This window comes from Papio anubis, chromosome 2 (genome assembly GCF_008728515.1).
Source record: "Papio anubis isolate 15944 chromosome 2, Panubis1.0, whole genome shotgun sequence".
NCBI classification, from domain to species: Eukaryota; Metazoa; Chordata; class Mammalia; order Primates; family Cercopithecidae; genus Papio; species Papio anubis.
Window position 1 is genome coordinate 34,184,097 of NC_044977.1, and position 19,422 is coordinate 34,203,518.

The window sequence follows — 19,422 nt, forward strand, 5'->3', positions numbered from 1 at the left end:
CCAGCGGGCAGTAGCTCAAAGTGAGGTCATATTCAAATTGAGGTCTTTGCTGAAGATCCCATAAGGATGTATTTTGGTCTGAAATTTGACTCCACACAATGTATCAGCCTTTCTCCTAGAAGGCAAAGATTATGTAATAGGCCAAGATATGCTGGAATTACACAAAGGTTAATGTCTATTTTGACACTACCAAATAGCCGCTCCCCTCCATCCTACCCCTACAGCACAGTTCAGGCCTTTGGTTTTTACCTTTGACCTGGCCTCCCTATTCTTAGCCACTCTCTCCACTTTCACCAAGTGCTCTTTCTAAAACATACATCTGTTTATAATTCTTCAAAGCCTCCTTGAGCCTGCAGGATCAAGTCCAAACTCCTCTGCATGACATACAAGGTCCTCCATATGGTAGGCAAGGTCCCTTGCCTACTTTCCAGCCCAATCTCATACTACTCTTTCAACCACCATGTTTCAACCACACCTAACTATTCACTCCTCTGGATCCCGTTGTTACTTAACGCCTCCTGATTTTGTAAATGCTCTTACATTTTTCTCAATTATGATCCGCTTTTCTTTCTGCTCTTTCATATCTACCTGGTAAACTGCAATTTACTCTTCTGACTTTAAGACCCAGCCTGGGCAACTTACCACATGCAAATGGGCACTCCTTCTTCATTCCTCTTACTATGTCTTGTATACACCTGCATTTCAGTGTCTATCATATGCTATAGTCTTTATTCACTTATTTATTTCCCCTATCAGACTGAGATTTCTAACAAAAGAAAGCATTTCTTATTTATCTCAGAATTTCCACAACCAAGCATAGTGACTAGCTTTCCATAAATGTTTGTTGAATGAAAACTAAATAAAGACCTGCGCATGATAATTAATCAAAACGAAGCCAAGTAGCAGTGTTAGCTTTTATAAGCATAGTAGGAGCCCATTAGCAATCTAATGAAGGCAGAAGATCCCAGCAGTAAGGCACTTTCTGATGGGTATGGCAGGGGCTGGTGACTGGCTGGGGTGACAGTAAGAGTGAGGGATAAATTCTGTGATGGAGGAAGGTCTTTTTAACAGAGAATGCCATTAAGGCTGTAAATTAACACCCTTTTCAAGACTTAATATTCAATACAGAAATATATTGCCCTGAGAATACATCTGAATCTGAATTGTAGACAGACCTAACTCATAAGATCCAGGTTTCCCAAATAAGGTAAGTCTGTGCTACCCGCGCTTCAAGGTAGAATGGCAGATTATGGAGGGTTCCTCTTTGTTTCTGCTAAACAGTAATGGAATGGAAAATTCTTGGGAGAACATCTGACAGCTTTTCGGTTCCTACTGAAATCCAGGTCAAATACAGATTGTGATACTGGACTAAATGCACTGCTAAGAAGAGTAGATCAAACAAACAGAATTCGGTACCTGTTTAGAGGAGGCCATTGAAGAGGCACTTGGAGTCAAAGCACTGGGGAGATAATGTTCTGATCTGTTCTCAAGGGACAATGGACATTTCTTTTCCTTTTGTTGGGTCTCTGGGGCACCACCCTGGAGCCATCAACCATCAACTGTGTCTGTGGGGTACTTTAGGACAGTAGGACTGTCATAAGCCCGGTCACCCTGCTGATATGACAGCAGCTTCAAGATTTGGAACAAGCCAAGCAAATATGAAGCCTGGCCCAGGGATGGGACAAGGTCATGGGTATACGAACGGATTATCTTCTCATTACAGGTCACTCCCCCAGCCTTATGTGTAGTTAAAAAATAGTATATTTCTAGAAGCTACGTGACTGATGATTGATGTAGCATAGAATCAGATTTGCATTTTCCTATGAGCCAGAGACAGGCTTTCAACAACACTTTTTATCTCAAAAGTCTCCCCTTTGATTCCTAATTGGTGACACAGGTCCCCTGTACTGCTTGTGTCTGAGGCTCGCCCTATAGCACTGACGTCACAATAGCTGAGCCGTGCGGGCAGGAGTGCACTGTGCTGACTCATCCCGGTGATGTGAGGATTAATGCCTTGTCTAACACAGAGCTATTATGTGAACTGTTTTTACACAAAAGAACTGTAACAAAAATGATTTGCCAGTCAGAGGACTAGAAATATGGAGTGCTAGGTAACTGAGGGGAGGGCTGTGCAGATATAAAGTGGTAACCATAAGCATGCATATTGACATCCTCCAAAGCATTAACAGACCCACTCTATCAACACTGAAATAGAGAATAACAAGACTTGTCAGGGGCAGGTAGGACCCACCCCTGTTGTATAAATGCATTATACACAGCTCCAGTCTTTCCGGAGTTTAATCAATCGCCTTTCTCTGTCAAATAAACTGTCACGTTACACTTTAGCCTTAGCATCCTTTGGAGGATTCTGCCTCCCTAAATACATTTGCCACTATCTTCTAGGAATGTTAGTGGAAGGCATGCACAAACAAAATAGCCATGGGAACCTCCATTCTGTGCAAATGATTACAATACAAGAAATACCTTGAAGTGAGGAGTCAGTGAAGCAATATATAATGTGAATAAGGGACAGTGCTCACCTGAGAGTGGGAAGCAGCCAGAGGATATCGATAACTATTTATCACATTAGGTGACTATCACTACCTCTAGATCTCTTGGGTGGTGTCTCTTATAAGTGACTTTGATTATTTCCATTCACTGGCCTAGAATCTCTTTTAAGCAGTTCAAAATGAAATTTATTTAAACCCATTCAATGCAGCCTGGTTTGAACTTTAAATAATTAACATTCCCTTTTTTTCATATAAAATCAAATGGTCTTTTTTTCCCCCAAATGCCTTTCCATCTTTTCTAAAAAAGAGTGGTACCTTTATAAACCTTCTGGCACATGTGAATCTGGGATTTCTTTTTTTTCCTCCTGTAGACTTCAAAATTTTGCACAAAAGTTTAGCCTATTTACTTTACAGTCTTGTACTTAGTAAAGGGATATTAGAAATTTTGTCAATAAATGAAAGCTCTGATCTAGAAGTTAAAATTAAAAACTACTGGACGTAGGGATGGGTACATAACTGAAGAATACATAATTGCCCAATGATTGACAGGGGAGCAAAAGCCCAACTGTTGCTGGTATTTGGCTGAATAATACAAGCTATACTTTAAAAGAGCAGTGACTTTTGCAAACAGCAGCTGCAGCCAAGTAAAGGGCAGCCTTTATAGAAGTACGGTGTCTGGGCTGCTGGTATTTTCTGCACCCTCATGGTTAGCAACCACCAACAGCATAGACTCCAAACTCAAAAGAAACTAATACACACTACAGAAGCACTAGAAACCACAACAAAATCAACTAGGAAATATGCCAATGAAGACCACAATTTTCTAAACCCAACGCTTTTTTTTTTAAAGGTAAATAAATCACTTTTACTTACGTAAAGAGAAGGGGCAAGTCACAGACTGATGGTCAAAGATCTGAAAACCAAAGAAAAAATAAGGAATTAAAAGCAAATCTATATATTATGCAAAACCAATATATAAAAGCAAAATGATATAGTGAGAAGAAAGCAAGCAAATCTAGGTATAGAAGAGACTGGTTGTTCCTAAAGGAGCCTATTTTGTCACTTCTAGCCTCAAAATAAAGGAGATCCAGCTTCACAAAAACTTTATAAAACACCCCCAGCTATGATGACCAAGACAGTACTTCCCAGCACAAGGAGTGCAAAGACCTTTCTTTGTCAATTTTTTTCCAATTATGTATCATACAGTGTGTCTGGAATTGGTGGGTTCTCGGTCTCACTGACCTCAAGAATGAACCCACAGACCCTGGCGGTGAGTGTTACAGCTCATAAAGGCAGCGCCGACCCAAACAGTGAGCAGCAGCAAAACTTACTACAAAGTGCGAAAGAACAAAGCTACCCCGACATGGAACGGCACTCCAACCGGTTTCCACTGCCGGCTCAGGTAGCCTGCTTTTATTCCCTTATCTGACCCCACCCACATCCTGCTGATTGGTCCATTTTACAGAGAGCTGATTGGTCTATTTTACAGAGAGCTGATTGGTCCGTTTTGACAGAGTGCTGATTGGTGTGTTTACAATCCTTGAGCTGGACAGAGTGCTAAACGGAAAAGTTCTCCAAGTCCCCACTAGGTTAGCTAGATACAGAGTACCTATTGGTGTATTCACAAACCCTGAGCTAGACACAGTGCTGATTGGTGCATTTACAATCCTTGAGCTAGACACAGAACGCTACACGGAAAAGTTCTCCAAGTCCCCATTAGGTTAGCTAGATACAGAGTGCTGATTGGTGCACATACGATCCTCTCGCTAGATAGAAAAGGTCTCCAAGTCCCCATCCAGTTCAGGAGCCCAGCTGGCTTCACCCAGTGGATCCTGCACCAGGGCTGCAGGCGGAGCTGCCCGCCAGTCCCGAGCCGCGCCTGCACTTCTCAGCCCTTGGGCTATCGATGGGACCGGGCGCCACGGAGTGGGGGTCGGCGCCCCTCCGGGAGGCTCAGGCCGCGCGGCAGCCCACCGCAGGGGAGGAGCTCAGACATGGCGGGCTGCAGATCCCAACCCTGCCCCGCAGGGAGGCAGCTAAACCGGGTGAGAATTTGAGTGCAGCGTCCGCGGGCGGGCACTGCTGGGGGACCAGGCGCAACCTCCGCAGCTGCTGGCCCGGGTGCTAAGCCCCTCACTGTTCTGGGCCGGCGACGTCGGCCAGCCGCTCAGTGTGCTAGGCTCGCCGAGCCCGAGCCCGCGCCCGCCGGAACTCACACTGTCCCGCGAGCGCCGCGCGCAGCCCCAGTTCCCGCCGGCGCCTCTCCCTCCACGCCTCCCCGCAAGCAGAAGGAGGCGGCTCCGGCCTCAGCCAGCCCAGAGAGGGGCTCCCACGGTGCTGTGGCGGGCTGAAGGGCTCCTCAAGCGCCCCCGGTGAATGGCGAGGCCGAGGAGGCGCTGAGAGTGAGGGCTGCTAGCACATTGTCACCTCTCAATAGGATTTGGTAGAGCTATGTTACCATATAATACAATAGCACTAGCCACATTTGTCTTTTTAAATTTAAATTATTTAACATTTAATAAAAAGCTAAACATTTAGTTCCTCAGTCTTGGCAGCTGCATTTCAAATGCTCGATACCCACATGTGGCTGGTGCTGCCTTACTGGATAGCAGAGATAGAAAATATTTCTATTATTGTAGACATTTCTATTGGGCAGCACTGATTAGGTAAAAGCTTTACTATATAGTACATGATCAATTTTAGCTAATTTTGACAAAGATGAGTCAAACCCTGATGAACTTTGTCTCTTTTAAGGTATATTTAGTATGTTTAATGTCCAGAAGTTCCTATGAAGAAATTCAATACATTCGTGTGTTGCTAAGAACTCAGTCCTAAGTTTGCCCTGGGCTTGCCTTCTAAAACTGCCTCTACTCCTTATCACCAGCCTAGAAAGTCCCCTCTATGGTTGAAAATAATCTGTAAAGTGATTTTAAACAAATCATCTGTCCCACCAAACACATCACTGTTTGGTGATGAAAATTTCAGATTTTGGAGGAGCTGACCCTAACAGTTTTATTGTTCTATGTTTAAAATCTGATATTTCACTCTTTAAATCACAAGCCAGGCCAGGCGCGGTGGCTCGTGCCTATAAATCCCAGCACTTTGGGAGGCCAGGGGGGTGGATCACTTGAGGTCAGGAGTTCGAGACCAGCCTGGCCAACATGGTGAAACCCTGTTTCTACTAAAACTACAAAAATTAGCCGGGCATGGTGGCGGGTGCCTGTAATCCCAGCTACTCGGAAGGCTGAAGCAGGAGAATTGCTTGAACCTGGGAAGTGGAGGTTGCAGTGAGCCCAGATCGTGCCACTGCACTCCAGCCTGGGTGACAAGAACAAGACTCTGTTAAAAAAAAAAAAAAAAATCACAGGCCAAAAAAAGCTATTGTAGGACCGGTCTGCCCATCATTGTGCTTTTTTGTTGTTGTTGTTAGAGAGGGACTCGCCCTCTGTTACCCAGGCTGGAGTGCAGTGGCACGATCTCAGCTCACTGCAACCTCTGCCTCCTGAGTTTAAGCGATTCTCCTGCTTCAGCCTCCCGAGTAGCTGGAACTACGGGCACGTGCCACCATGCCCAGCTAATTTTTGTATTTTTAGTAGAAATGGGGTTTGCCATATTGACCAGGCTGGTCTCGAACTTCTGAACTCAGGTGATCCACCCACCTTGGCCTCCCAAAGTGCTAGAATTACAGGCGTGAGCCGCCACGCCCGGACCCATCAGTGTTTTGATAACTTCTCTTAGAAGGATAAAACTGAAGTAGGGGGAGACCTATGAGAAATTAATAAACCAAAAAAAGATTCTGAGAAAACAAAGCAGGTCCCTCTACCTCGAGCCCACTAAAACATACCAAGGATTTAATACAGGCTGATTCAATCTTGCCTGTCTGACACCATGATTTTAACAACTTCACATAAGGCCTCCAGAAATATGCAAAACAAACTTCACTAAAGGAGATCAAGTAGAAGGACATGATTAAGTATCTTTGGACTGAAAAGGCTAAAGCAGAAAACCAGCAATTAAAGACATCTCCTTTCCTGGAAAGTTTTTGTGACAATTGCACTATTGTAGAGATTTCTTCAAAGAAATGATTTCCCTTTGTGGTCAATGTGAAACCTCACTCAAGTACATGCAGGTGTGAAGGATGGTGACAAGACGAGCTAAGATGAAAATCTCCAGCCTGGATCATTATACATGCTAACACAAGGGAGGTTGAAGATCTCCAGTGCTTTAAAATTGTTTCACAAAATTGATGAGTTTAATGAAAATTTTAAGCAAGATAATTAGATTATGTATGATTCATTGAAAGTACATACAAATTTGAAATATATATATAAAAGACTGACTAGTCTTCAAAGATTTTAAAGCTCTAGGTTTTGCTATATTCTAGTCTTCTCTACAAGCCAGGATATTAGACTATGGCACTGGGACCTATTTTCTTACGATTTTCCTCCCTCCCTCTCTCCCTTCTTCTTTCCCTTCCCTCTCTCCTTTCCCACAATACTCTCTCTTTCTTTCTTTCCCTCTTCCTTTTTTGGACTTGCTGTCTTTTCTAACCTTTGGGGAGAAGAAGAAAATATTAGCAATTTTCTATGAAATATGTTCAATGATTATTTTTCTGTTGCATGTTATAAACCCAATAACTCTCAACAATATTATGCTCTTTTAAAACTATACCTAGTGTTTGTGTTCTTATATCTAAGCACATAACTTTCTTTTCTAAATTTCAATGAGCATTTATTAATAAAATTAGTCAAAATTAAATTTTTGATGTGCTCAAAAGAGATCATTGTAAATTGTACCCAAATTGGCTAATACATCCAAGGTCTGGAGTGAAAAACTATCTTTCCTGGATGTCAAATGACACACAGGCTGGCTGTCAATGATAGGAATCCAAAATGGAGAGAAAAATCACAGTGTGTATGTCACAGTCCAAAGCAAATTAAAGCCAAGTTAAATGGAAAGTTTTTATTGGATATAATTGTTGTACTTATATGTTAATATAAAATGATAATATTGATCCCAAACTTAACACTATGGCTAAAAATTTAATCTCAGAGTTCTTACACAATTCATAAATGTTCATGGGCATCAAAAGATGCCTACTTCTTGACTGAATTATAATCTGCTATGTAATTCTGAGAATATGTTATAATCTACATAGATTTATATTTGCTCAATTCAAATTGCTATTTCATTGATACATGCTCTTTCCACTTAAGTGATCTTCACCTTATATGTCTATAAGTTGTTTTTATCTGAAATGCAAAGAATTATCTATAATGGTTTCACAGAGGATTAAAAATATTTGCATTAAGCACACTTGGTTCAAAGCATAAATATATCTAGCAGAGTATAAAACTGTAAAGCCCAAGTAATTCAGGACATTAAAACATCAGGGTGGAGGGTGGGGGATGAGCAGAGAGAGGGAGATGATGAGGGGTGAAGTTTAATCTTCATCATATAATTAATGAGTTGAAATTATTATATGGTATCAATCTCAAAGAATCAAAAATATTATTAATTGTAACTTTGAAGTCAATTCTAGTGTAGTTTACATAAAGTTCTACAGCAGTGGTTTTCAACATTTTGAAGTGATACAGATCCCTATGAGAATCTTTCTCCAGATCACTTCTCAAAAACACCAAGTTTCAAGGAACTCCTAGACTCTATGAAGGCCATTCATGAATCCCAGGTTAGGAACCCCTGGCCCAGGCAGAGAGGGGAGAAAACCCTCTTTCAATCCCATAGCTACTCATCTCTAGAGAGTTTTAATGAAACACTATAAACTAAAGCCAGGAGCAAAGAAAATGTATAAAAAAGAGAGTTCTAAGTGGGTAAGGGTATGTGGTTAGAGCCACACAGGCTTCTTTGGAGGCCTGCCAGACTCCTACCTTCCTAGTCCTTTATAATTTCTTTTTTAAAAAAGTCTACAAAGCCTTGGCAACAATGGAGTAGAGGAGTACTGAGCAGAGAGATGATAATGATAATAAGAGTCACTATTTACTGAGTCCTTCAGATACTTTGAAAAATAAATCTTTCTCAAATTTGGATATGAGTATACCCAGGAATGTGAGCAATGTAACGGGAGTAGAAAAAGCCACAAAATAAATAATAAATACATAGCTGTCTTCCTGGAGGGTCAGTATTCCTTGTGGGCAAGTAATTTAAACTCTTATTTGTACACGTATTCATTTATCCAATAACTATTTATTCGATGTTATACAAACAAGAAAACAGATACTGTTCTTGTCCTCATGGAACTTCTGGTTGAGTGAAACAAACAAGAATATATTGAGGCACTGAAAGCAAAATTTGTATATATATTTTTTGGGTGAAACCTGAGACTTCACTGAAAAGTCTTGTTTGTGGCAGACGACTTCAAGCAATGTCCTGGCGGGCACCCTTAGTATTGGATCACTCACTCTAATTTGAGGATCACCCAAGTGGAACAGTTTGAGAAGCATGGTTAACAGCATATCATTTAATCCCCACTACAAGAGAAAATACTGTTACTTCCAATTTACTACAGAAAAAAGGGAAATCTGAGAAATTAGGAAACTTAGCTCAGATCATACAGCTGCTGGCATCTGAATAAGTGTGTGCCATTCCAAAGTCTACATATTTTTAACCACTAAATTACACTACCTTTAGGTGTTTCCCACTTTATGTTTCCCCTTGAATCTGGGCTCATTCAGGATTACGCAGGCTAGTTTAAGCTTCTCTTTGGAAGGAGACAGGTTTGGCTTGATTTGCATTCTAAATATTTCACAGTGGTAAGGGAAAGCTATTATTATACCCATTTTATGGTGAGGAAGCTGAACCACTTGCCAGCTGAGGTATCTGGCTGGGTTAAAAACGGAATCTGGGTCGTCAGACTCTTATTCCTCTTGACTAACTCCAATCCTAGGCACTATTACTGTCCATGGGCTTTTCTGAACATGAGATTCACACTGGGTGATAAAGAGTGAGACAAATTCTGCTAAGAGAAAACAATAATAGTGCAATAAAAAAAGGGAAAATAAGTAATCATAACTCACACAAAAATTGGTTACTTTCAGCACTGTGAATAGAAAAGGGAGAGATTATTCATCACAAATGAGTCAGAAAATTAGAATGTGTCACTGCATTGATGACAGAGCTGAGGAATTTGGATGAACTGAAGTTCAACACTTACCCTTCTAGCTGAAGAGGGTAAATGGTGTGACAACAGGACAGAAATGACCTCTTATTTCCAATCTTAATTAATATTTCCAATCTTTTTTCTTTAACTACTCTGTCTAAAAGTTAGATGGGTGTATATGTTTGTTTTCTCTGTGTAGAGATACTGTTTTAACATCCCTTTAATGTTCCAGAAGTATTGCGTTAATTAATTCTTATGTGGGAGTCATTCCAAATAGTAGGATGATGATTTTTACCTTATTGATTTTCCTAATACCTTTCTGGTTTTCAGTGTTTTCAAAGGATGAGGCACTATTAGATTTTTAGATTTACATGTCTCTCAAAATTAAGTGCCTGTCAACTGATATTCCATCTCTACTCTGGATACATGATTTCCTTTATCTGACAGATTCAAAAAAATTTGTACTAGATTTAATGACATTTCATGCATTCTGAATTTGGAGTTTTTAATTCTCTGTTTTCTATTTGGCAAAAGGTTTACAAGATAAAGCCAGATGCAAGGGTATTTATATGTGCATACAGAACCTGTGCCATCACTCTCTAGATACTTTGGGGTTTCCTGCAGGCCAGATTCTTGATGTATTTTCATTTCTTTTGGTCAGGAAGAAGGAGACTATAAATGCCATAAATGGTCATACATATCTTGGGGTCTGCTTTCCAAAACCCACATTATTTTGGATCCATCTCAAGAAGAACAATAAGAGAATGATGCTGAGGTCTCTTTTTCTTAAGATGCTATGATAACAATCCTAAAAAATGGCCAGTCTTCAAAATTTTGATGATGAAATAAGGTTATAATCAATAAAGAGAGAAGATTTTAAAGTTCAGCAATTAGGTCTGGGACTGCTTCTGCGCCTGAGACATTGCCAAGATACAATGTAACACTCCATCCCACCCCATGTGAGTCTCCCTGTTCCTTCTTGATGCTTTTGGGGATAGGGTCTGAGAGACTAGAATGAAATGAAAGCAGTAGTGCTGGGAGGGGTGGCAAGGACCGAATTTGTTTAATACATTTAGGATGGTTTTTTATTGCTGATAAAATAGATACAATTCCTTAGCATGATGACATTCAGGAACCCTTTACAATCTGATTCCAAAGAACCTTCTCTTCTATATCTTAAACTACTGAAATTGCAGCTCTGTAAATTCCAAATGGATTGACGTACCAGGATCTTTGAATTACAGTAAGCTTATCTCCTTAAGGGATGCTGGAAAGGTGTGGCACTGCTATCATGTGGTCTAATCATTTAGACTTGTCATTACCAACTATTTGTTTAAGAGCCTCCAAGACCTTTCACAGTCTGGCTCGGGCCCACCTCTCTAGTTTTAAGAAAAATTTTCCCACCACTACTTCTTTATATACGGTGACAGACTATTTGCTCCTTTCTGAACATGGCCTGGGACATTTATGTCCCTGAGTCAGCTAACAGTTCACACTTGAATCTCCCAAGCCTAGCATAGTGTGTGAAACACAGCACGACACTCCAATGTTTGTTGAATAAATGCTGTCCATCTATTTTAGGAGGCAGAGATGACAGAAGAAAGTTGTTAAATCAGTAAATAAATAGCACCAGAGAGAGGTCAAGGAAAAGTTAATTTTAGTGCATTTTAGGAGTGGGGGCAAGATGAGCTTGAAGATTAGGAAAACTGATGCTCTTTATTCCTGGGTCTGGCCAATGCTATGAGTCAGTTACTTTTTCGGGAACAAGTTTAAACCTCAAGGTTAAATGAACACAAATGCCTTGTCCATCAGCATATAATGAAAAAGTTGTGGCTGTTTCCACATCAGCACAGTGAAATTAAAATATGCAGTGCCTCTCTAAGAGGCATCATATATGACAGAGCTTTTAAAAATAGTCCCCTTTGCCACTCAGGTATAGAAAGAGCTATAAAAACAAAAGTAAATGTTTAAAAAACTGGGATAATTTAGCTTAGGGAAGAAAGAGCTGAAGTGTGTCTTTATAGTTTTTTGACTATAAGAAAAGTTGTTACAAAGAGGATAATGATCAGCATTTTTGTCCTAGGGCAAAATGACATTAAACCGTCCAGTGCAGAATTTTAGACTTAAAGATGAACATTCTAAATATGCAAGTGGTAAATAATCAAATAGATTGCTAAGAGCAGTTCTGAAATTTCTTTCTTCCTGACTCTCTTAAAATAGGAAAAATCTTCGTCTATTTTGGATAGAATAAATGCAGCTCTGCCTCCAGTCAGGAGAATGAATTCAATAACTTTTCTAGTCTTGTTTAACACTGTATGATTCCATAAAATTCTATAAAATGTTAACCCTAAAAATTATACAGAATCACCATACAGTTGAGTAAAATACATTCTACAGTTTAAAGAGAAATAAGCAATACAGAGAGTTGGTAAGTTATTAAATTCAAAATAGTAATATATGGTTCTTACACTTTTGATTCAATTTGCCAACTGCATGTAACAAATAAAATTGGGAAAAATGTACCCAAATTTACTAAAGTTTTAACATAGTGATTAGCTAGAGTAAAACAGTCTAACAATACTTTAATGTCTAAGAAATTTGCTGAATATTTCATAAACCTCTTATTGAATATGTATATAAACTCAATTTCCAATTAAAGAAAAAGTTTTTTAAAGGTCCGGAAAGTAATATATGAAATCACTATTATTTCCTGGACTATCTTCAAAGACAACGGGAGAATCAATAAACAATTCCTTTAAATGACCAAAATGTGCCCCATATGATTAAAAATGTAAATCTAAAAACAGACTCACAGATAAGGTCTAACAGGGGTGGCAAGTTAGTGGCTTTCTTTGTCTCTTTACCTTGTAGCTTTGGAGCTCAGCAGAAGCGTCCATTACATACAGCACAGGGTTAGATGAACAGCTCCAATGACCTTGTCTGAACCAAATTCATTTAAAGCAGTTTGCCACTTTTCTTAAATAGAAGATGAGTCCATTCTATCTATGGCCCAGATTTGGACTGGATCACTGAACTATTGCCCAACTCTTATAAGCAAAGCACTAACATGTACCAATCAACAGGCGAAGGCATCAGGAAGGTAAAAATACACATACATAAGAAACTGGCAGTACATTATAGAAGAAAGCTATATCTAAAGATGGACTTTGGCTTTTAAAGCCTTTGAGTGTTATTCGAACTTTGTTAAAAAAAACAAAAATAAAATCTTCATTCCAATGTAACTTGCAAAGAAGATCCAGTGAAAAAATGAATTTGAGAGAGAAAGAAATGTAGTTTTATTTTGCAACCCATTATTTCCATAAGAACATGAATCAAAGAGACAAACTATGCCAATTTCTTCATAGCTGACTTGTTACAGGATATTGTTCCAGTCTTCACTAATGACTTCTTGAGGTTGGTTACTACTGTGATCAGGAGTTGGGAGGGCAGAGGTCTAACTAAGACCTTTCAAAAGAAACGTTTTGTTCAGTGTGACTACAGAAAATAAAGTTGGCATTAAGCTAACTTTGACAACCTAACTAGTATAACGGTTAGTGTATGTAGCCATTGCTTATGCTGTTTCATAATGAACGGAATGAACGGAACAGCAAAGGAGTCAAGTTAACCAGCAACTTGAATTTTGAAAAGCTGTGGAATAAGCTGATAACATAGGTTGTTAGAATTAGCAAAACTTACTCTCTGCTTCCCTCACCTTTTAGTCCTATTTATTTCCACATCCACATTCCTGTCATCAGGCAGTTGAAGAAACAGAAATGTGGCTGGGACTGCTTCTTTGGGGATACTCTTAGTGAGCTCTCCATCTCCCCACCCTTGCTCTCAGTTTGCTAAAAATATATTCATTTAATTGTTTTAATACCTCTACTTAGGGGAATATGCATTTTCTTAACCGTTGATAGAAGATCCAAATTCAGTTTTTATCACAGGTAATAAGCAAAGTATTTGGGGTGTGTGTGTGCGCGCGCGTGTGTGTGTGTGGTGGTGGCAAATTCTGTCCTAGATGCTTCGAGTTTTCCAGGTATACTGCTAAAAGGGGTCATTTGCTCCCCACCTCAAGAAGCCAATTGTGCTTATAGTTTTACTTCAAATAAAGATATATACCTGTAAATGCATACATTATACACACACATTCTTCTTCTCAAAAGTCATAAACATTTGGTGACTCTATGTATACTCCATGAAGTGCTGTTACTACTAAAGTCAGAGTAATTTAGGCAGAAACATAAGAAACCCCAAATGGTTTGCACTGAAATTTTATTAACATATTTGTCGGTGTTTTCCTCATGGATAATTTCCATTGGTTCCTGGCTCCTTGTCAGCATATGCTCCAGGAGCCTTTCACAATATCTTTCTGCCCTAGAAATCCTGGCCTGTGAGATTTCCTTGTAAATATCTGCATTCTTGTATTCACCTATTAATGATCCAGGGATCGAGGATGTTTTCTATCTGCTCCTTAACCTCCCACTTCAAGGATTAGATTGTAAACAACCTAGTGGGAACCCTTCAGGCCAAACCACAGCTGAACGAATCTCAGCAGGCAGGGAACCCACAGCAGTCTGTGAAATACCGTGAAACACAATTACGAAAATATGAAGGATTCACCCGTACTTTGGGGAAGAAATTATGTTGTTTCCGAGATGAGACCTCAAAAATAAGGCTAGTATGCTAATTGAGAAAGACATGATTTTAAAAAGTGTCAGCAGAGGTAAATTTTTAAAAGTACCAGATTTGCCAGGTCTCTCTCAAACCATAGATTCATTTTCAGTATACGACAGTGGCCTGAGCCGACACTTCAAGGGAAGTCCCTTCGTCTCTGACCAGTGAAGCCCAAAGTACTCACTGCATGAAAGCGTTCCTTTCTTGTTTCCAAAGGCAATCAATTTTTGTCCTAGAGTCTGAAGGTTCATGGGCTTTCTTTTAATTTTGTCAGTCTGCACATGCATGGTTCCTCCTGCATGATTTGGTTCTGAGGAAGTGACCCACCCACCACGCCACAGAGCTAATTAACCCCATACTGAGCTTTTTTTTTTTTTTTCTCATTTCACACATCCACTCAATGCTTTAAATGACCCAGCAGCAGTATGATCATATGATTTTTTTTACCTCAGTGAGGAAAGCATGGTGTTGGGAGGAGCAGGGTATATCTGCCCTAATTCAAACCAGCAGTGTGATCCTAAAATATTATCTAATTGCATTGCATCTGAGGGTGCAAAGTACTAAAATATCCTCGAACAAATCTCTTTCATGTCATTCATTTAACTTCTTGCAGTGTCCATTTGAAATAGCAAATAATACATAATAAACATGGAGGTAGAGAAGTTTGATCTATACTCAGAATGTTTAAAAAACATCCGGTCTTACTGGGGGTAAAAGACCGAGAGCTCCTTCCCTATCCTGAATAGCTTCAAGAGAAGGGCCTTTTTTCCATTTGAAGGAACAGACTCATGTTTTTCCAGATTTATTTTTTCCAAAGGGAATGCCTTGAAAACTCTAAGATGATCACTGTTTTCTAACTTTTCAAAAAGGAAAAAAAAAAGTGAACATGATGATGGTGGGTGATTTAATGGAATCAGCTTGTCAACATGATGAAACTGAAAAAAGCTTTTACAGACTCTGTCCACATGCTAAAAAAAAAAAAAAAAGAAAAAAAAGCAACCTTTAACGTCTTTAACGTTATGTTTATAGTATAGAGTGGTTTTTGTCATGGCAGAGAAAATAAATATAATTGTCTTATGCAGTAAATGTGAGGCTCTGCTAAGAATCTCATTGGATAAATCATAGAAATACATCCTGGCCAGATAAATGGAGCCAGACAAGTTCTAGGTCTTGTAAGAAGTTTTCAAAAGAATCATCATGTTGTAAGTCTGTCATCTCTGTAAGTGACAAGAAAAATTCTAGGCTATTTCCCTCGGTTCTACTAGTAATATGGCTTCAAAGTTTTAAATATTTAGACATAAATGGACAAGAACATGACTTTTTCTAAATATCCCATCTTTTAGGCAAACTATCAGATTTCTGTCATTCTCACAAGTAAGTGTAGCAAATTGGTTCACCTTGGAAGGACTTGGTTAGAGATCATATATGTCTTATGTGAACTTTTAACATCTCTTTCCTTTGCAAAGTGATTTATGTATATGCTATTAAATACACAGGAATCCTGTAATTCTTAGTTCAGTGAACATTTAGTACAAGGGAACATCTATCTAATATTTAAAATTTTTGTTTAGTGTCTTAAATCCTACACTTTGGAAATGGAGACCTTATAGATGTGTTCTATAAGGTCTTCAGTGTGCTGAAAAACACATTTGTTACTACTCCCTAAGCTTCTCTTAGGTAAGGCTGCCAAATGGGGTAAATTGATGGGTAAAGCTGGCTCAATAGGCAAAGAACAAAGGTCCAGTTAAGCACAGTTTATTTTTATTTATGCTGGTCAGAAATATCACAGTTAACAAATAGCCTAAATCCAGCTCTTATATCTAGGCTTCCAGCCTTTGGCTGAAGTGTCTCATCTGGTCATTCTGAAAAAATAGGGTGGTGGTTGTGATTTCAAAGACTCTCCTACCCATTAGACTTTTTCAGGCTCACTGATGCTTGGGATTCTAAAGCCTTTACTATGGTTTGTTAGACCAATACAGTATGTCCCTTACTACTTGTCTGACTTTATCTCCTAACATTTTCATGCAAAATTGGTCCAATAGACAATAAAATATGCTTACCTATGGGTGTAGACAGGAATAGGAATGTGAATGGGGATTAAAAGTAACTAATTAATAAAAATTAGTTGCTTTGTGACCTTGTTAAATATCAACTCTTCCATGACAGCCTAATAAAATTTCTGAACTTATCTTGAGAGTAGGTTAAGATAGGGGAGAATATACAAATTATTTCCAATACTATGTATTCATTCATTAATTCAACAAATAGTTTTTCAGAATCTATTATTGATTACTCTGCCAATTGGATTCTACTCCTGCCCTCAAGGACCTTCCACTCTAATGTATATTTTGGAGAGTTTCTGTCTCTATTATCACTGAGACGTTATTAGCCCACTTTAGACAAGTTATAAATATAACCACCTGCCCATGATGATTCCTCTCCTCATTCCTTATTTGTTTTTATTCATTTGCCCTGTAATATCACCATTAACCTTTCATGAATGACTTGACCCTTTGTAACCTATATTATCAACTCAGCTAATTTTTATATAGATAAGGAACCCCTTCTCCACTCCCAACTACCTTTTCTTTCTCAAACAGCCATGAAAATATAAAAGTCTATGCAGAATTATTTAAGTTTTTGAAATGAATCCTTACAATCTGATCTGAACTACCATTTTTTTTTTTCCCTTTCTTTTTTGAAAGAGGGAATGCAGCCTCAGCCCCTAAGATACATATCTCAAATTACAGGCAAATTACATACAAGTCACTGGTCTCCCAGACTTAGTACTCACTCCTCTCTAGGGTAGAACAATTTCTGCACTGAACAGAGGACCATAATCTCACTCAAGTAATCTCAATCTCAGAGAACAGTTAACCAAGTGCATGTTTCTGGTCCCTATATTCCTTTATAAGGAATTACCCTCTTCACTATATTTTGCTATTTTCTGAACCTGGCTACCTTAGGTAAATGTCAGTGGACATGGTAAAAAGAACAGTAACTCTTCCTCAATTTGTTAAACTTGTTTTTCCTCCTCATATGCTTTATAAACAAAAATGGGAGAATTTAATGTATGTACAGAGCAGCAAATGTTCTCTCTGTTGCTTTTCAGACATTTTTATCTTATATAAACAGTGGTGATGAAATTATAAATACCATTATTCCACCTCTATGTTAATACTCTTATTATCTTGCATCAACAGAAGTGAACAAATACGTACATGACACCAATCAATCCCTTTTCTAAAAATGCAGTTTTCGTATTTCTAAACAGTGAAGGAAGAATTTAATGAATTTAACATGTAGTTTACCTATTTATATTTTGAATGTTAATAAAGCAAAACCAAACTATTGCTTAAGTTTTTTCACACTTATATCACCCATTAACACTCTCCATGCTGGCATGGAGTAGGGGGTGTGTAGAACTAACAACGGCAATGGGTCCAAGTCCCCTGGGTCAGGTGGTTAGGGGTTTGGCAGGCTAGAGAGGATGTTTAGATGCTGGGGCAGGAGATTTCAACCTGCTTGGCAGGTTAGAGATATTTTCTGGCAGTAAAAGGAATATTTTTTGTAGAAGAAATTGCTAGGAAGAGGTCATTTGGGGGCATTAGGTGAGAGAAATATCAAAACCATACCTAAAAGCAGTCTAAGGGAACTAGGGAAAAGAAAATCACTACTTTTTCAGTCTCCTCATTGGTTTCCCTTATTCCATAGTGTACTTTCTCTTTCCATCTTCTATCACTTCATGTACTTTTCTCCTCCATTCCTTCAGGATTTTTTCCTCCTACCTCTTTATTGTAACAAAAAAGCATTTAGGAAGAATTTTAGGAGACACTGAGACAAAAAAAAGAAGAACTTAGAGAAGACATAATAACATACTGCATATTTATGCATGTATGTATGTGTGTATATATAACATATATTCAATTTACCAAGAAGGATAAACGTATTTTTGAGATTTAAAAAATTTATGGTATGTCTGGTCATATTAATCTCCAAACCAGCTGGTTTTTAGCATTGCTAGAGCGATAATAGAATCAGGAATAGAAAACAAAAGGAAAAAAATAAAATTTTACAAAGGATTTATATTTGCAAAGGAAAGAGGACTTATTTAGAGTTGTTTATTGAAATTCCCCCAAAGCTATTTTTTGAACTTATGTATCGACAACATCAAGAGAAGGAGCTTAGGAATTCTCATAGGGTTTAGGAACTACTAAACCTTGTGTATTATGTTCATCTCAGTCCACTCAAGCAAGTAAAGGATAACTAGAGCATGGTATCTCACAGTGCATAACATGGTTGGTTACTTTGCTAGGCTGACATATGGAGACAGGGCCCATAGGAGCAAGGATTTTCTTATGAATACCAGAGAGAGACACCCAGGTTCATCTAAATGTATAGGGCATGAGGGATTAGTGGTACAGTGTTATCTGCAAAGTACCTAAAAGTGTTTTCTAACCAAGAACTAACTTCTTAGCCCAGTCTTCCTGGGGATTAAAAAAAATCCAATAATAAGTAATGGGAATACTTTATTTGGTCACTGGGTTGGGGACAGTTGCTGAGACATATGACAATATTCAATCCATAAAGATAGGAGGAAATAAGGAGAAAGAGAAAACACAGAAAGGGAGAGCAAGGGCCAAAAGAAGAGTGTCACCTCTGTAGACTCTCTAACAGAATAAATCGATAATCTTAAGAAAAGTAAAAGAACATGCCTTGAGGGAAACCTCAGTACACTTTTGGAATCCAAGGCAAAAAATAAAATAATTTGCCTCTTGTCAAGTTTATTGCCATTGCCCCATGGGAGGTTCCTATTTATTCTGCTCTTACGTGCACAGGTATTTCTTCTAGTCTTACATTCTTTTCCTAAGGATTAGCATTCTGTGATAATGGTGGTAATGACAGCTGCCTTAAATTAATGGCAAGTTAGGAATGAAACACTGACCACCAGGCTATGTTTTTGGATCCAGTCTATGCCCTATAATGTGTTCATTCTACTTTCTGCAGTTTCTCTGAGACTTGTGGCCTAAGACTTGTATTGTAGGGCCGGGCTCCTTACGGGGACACATATGACTCCAGAAAACAAGTACTCTACTTTCTTACCCTGACTTTTTGGTTTTC

General features: G+C 38.8%; 1 protein-coding gene and 1 long non-coding RNA gene across 38 annotated transcripts in view; one reads left to right on the top strand and one right to left on the bottom strand.

Moving 5' to 3' along the window:
* ZBTB20 (zinc finger and BTB domain containing 20) overlaps positions 1 to 19,422 on the bottom strand; it is an 816,756-nt gene that overhangs the window by 169,770 nt on the left and 627,564 nt on the right. For 35 of the 37 annotated variants that reach the window (XM_021932980.2, XM_021932880.2, XM_021932915.2 and 32 more), the window contains one exon: positions 3,384 to 3,423. The gene's annotated coding sequence lies outside the window, so the exon portion shown is untranslated. Of the gene's footprint in view, positions 1 to 3,383; positions 3,424 to 3,841; positions 3,959 to 19,422 lie in introns of those variants that run through there. The other 2 variants (XM_021932950.2, XM_021932967.2) reach the window with 1 other exon arrangement.
* The window catches only part of LOC103881845, a 51,817-nt gene continuing 35,805 nt past the window's right edge, over positions 3,411 to 19,422 (top strand). The window contains exon 1 of the long non-coding RNA XR_004181616.1: positions 3,411 to 3,912. This is a non-coding gene — a long non-coding RNA (uncharacterized LOC103881845). The remainder of the gene's footprint in view (positions 3,913 to 19,422) is intronic.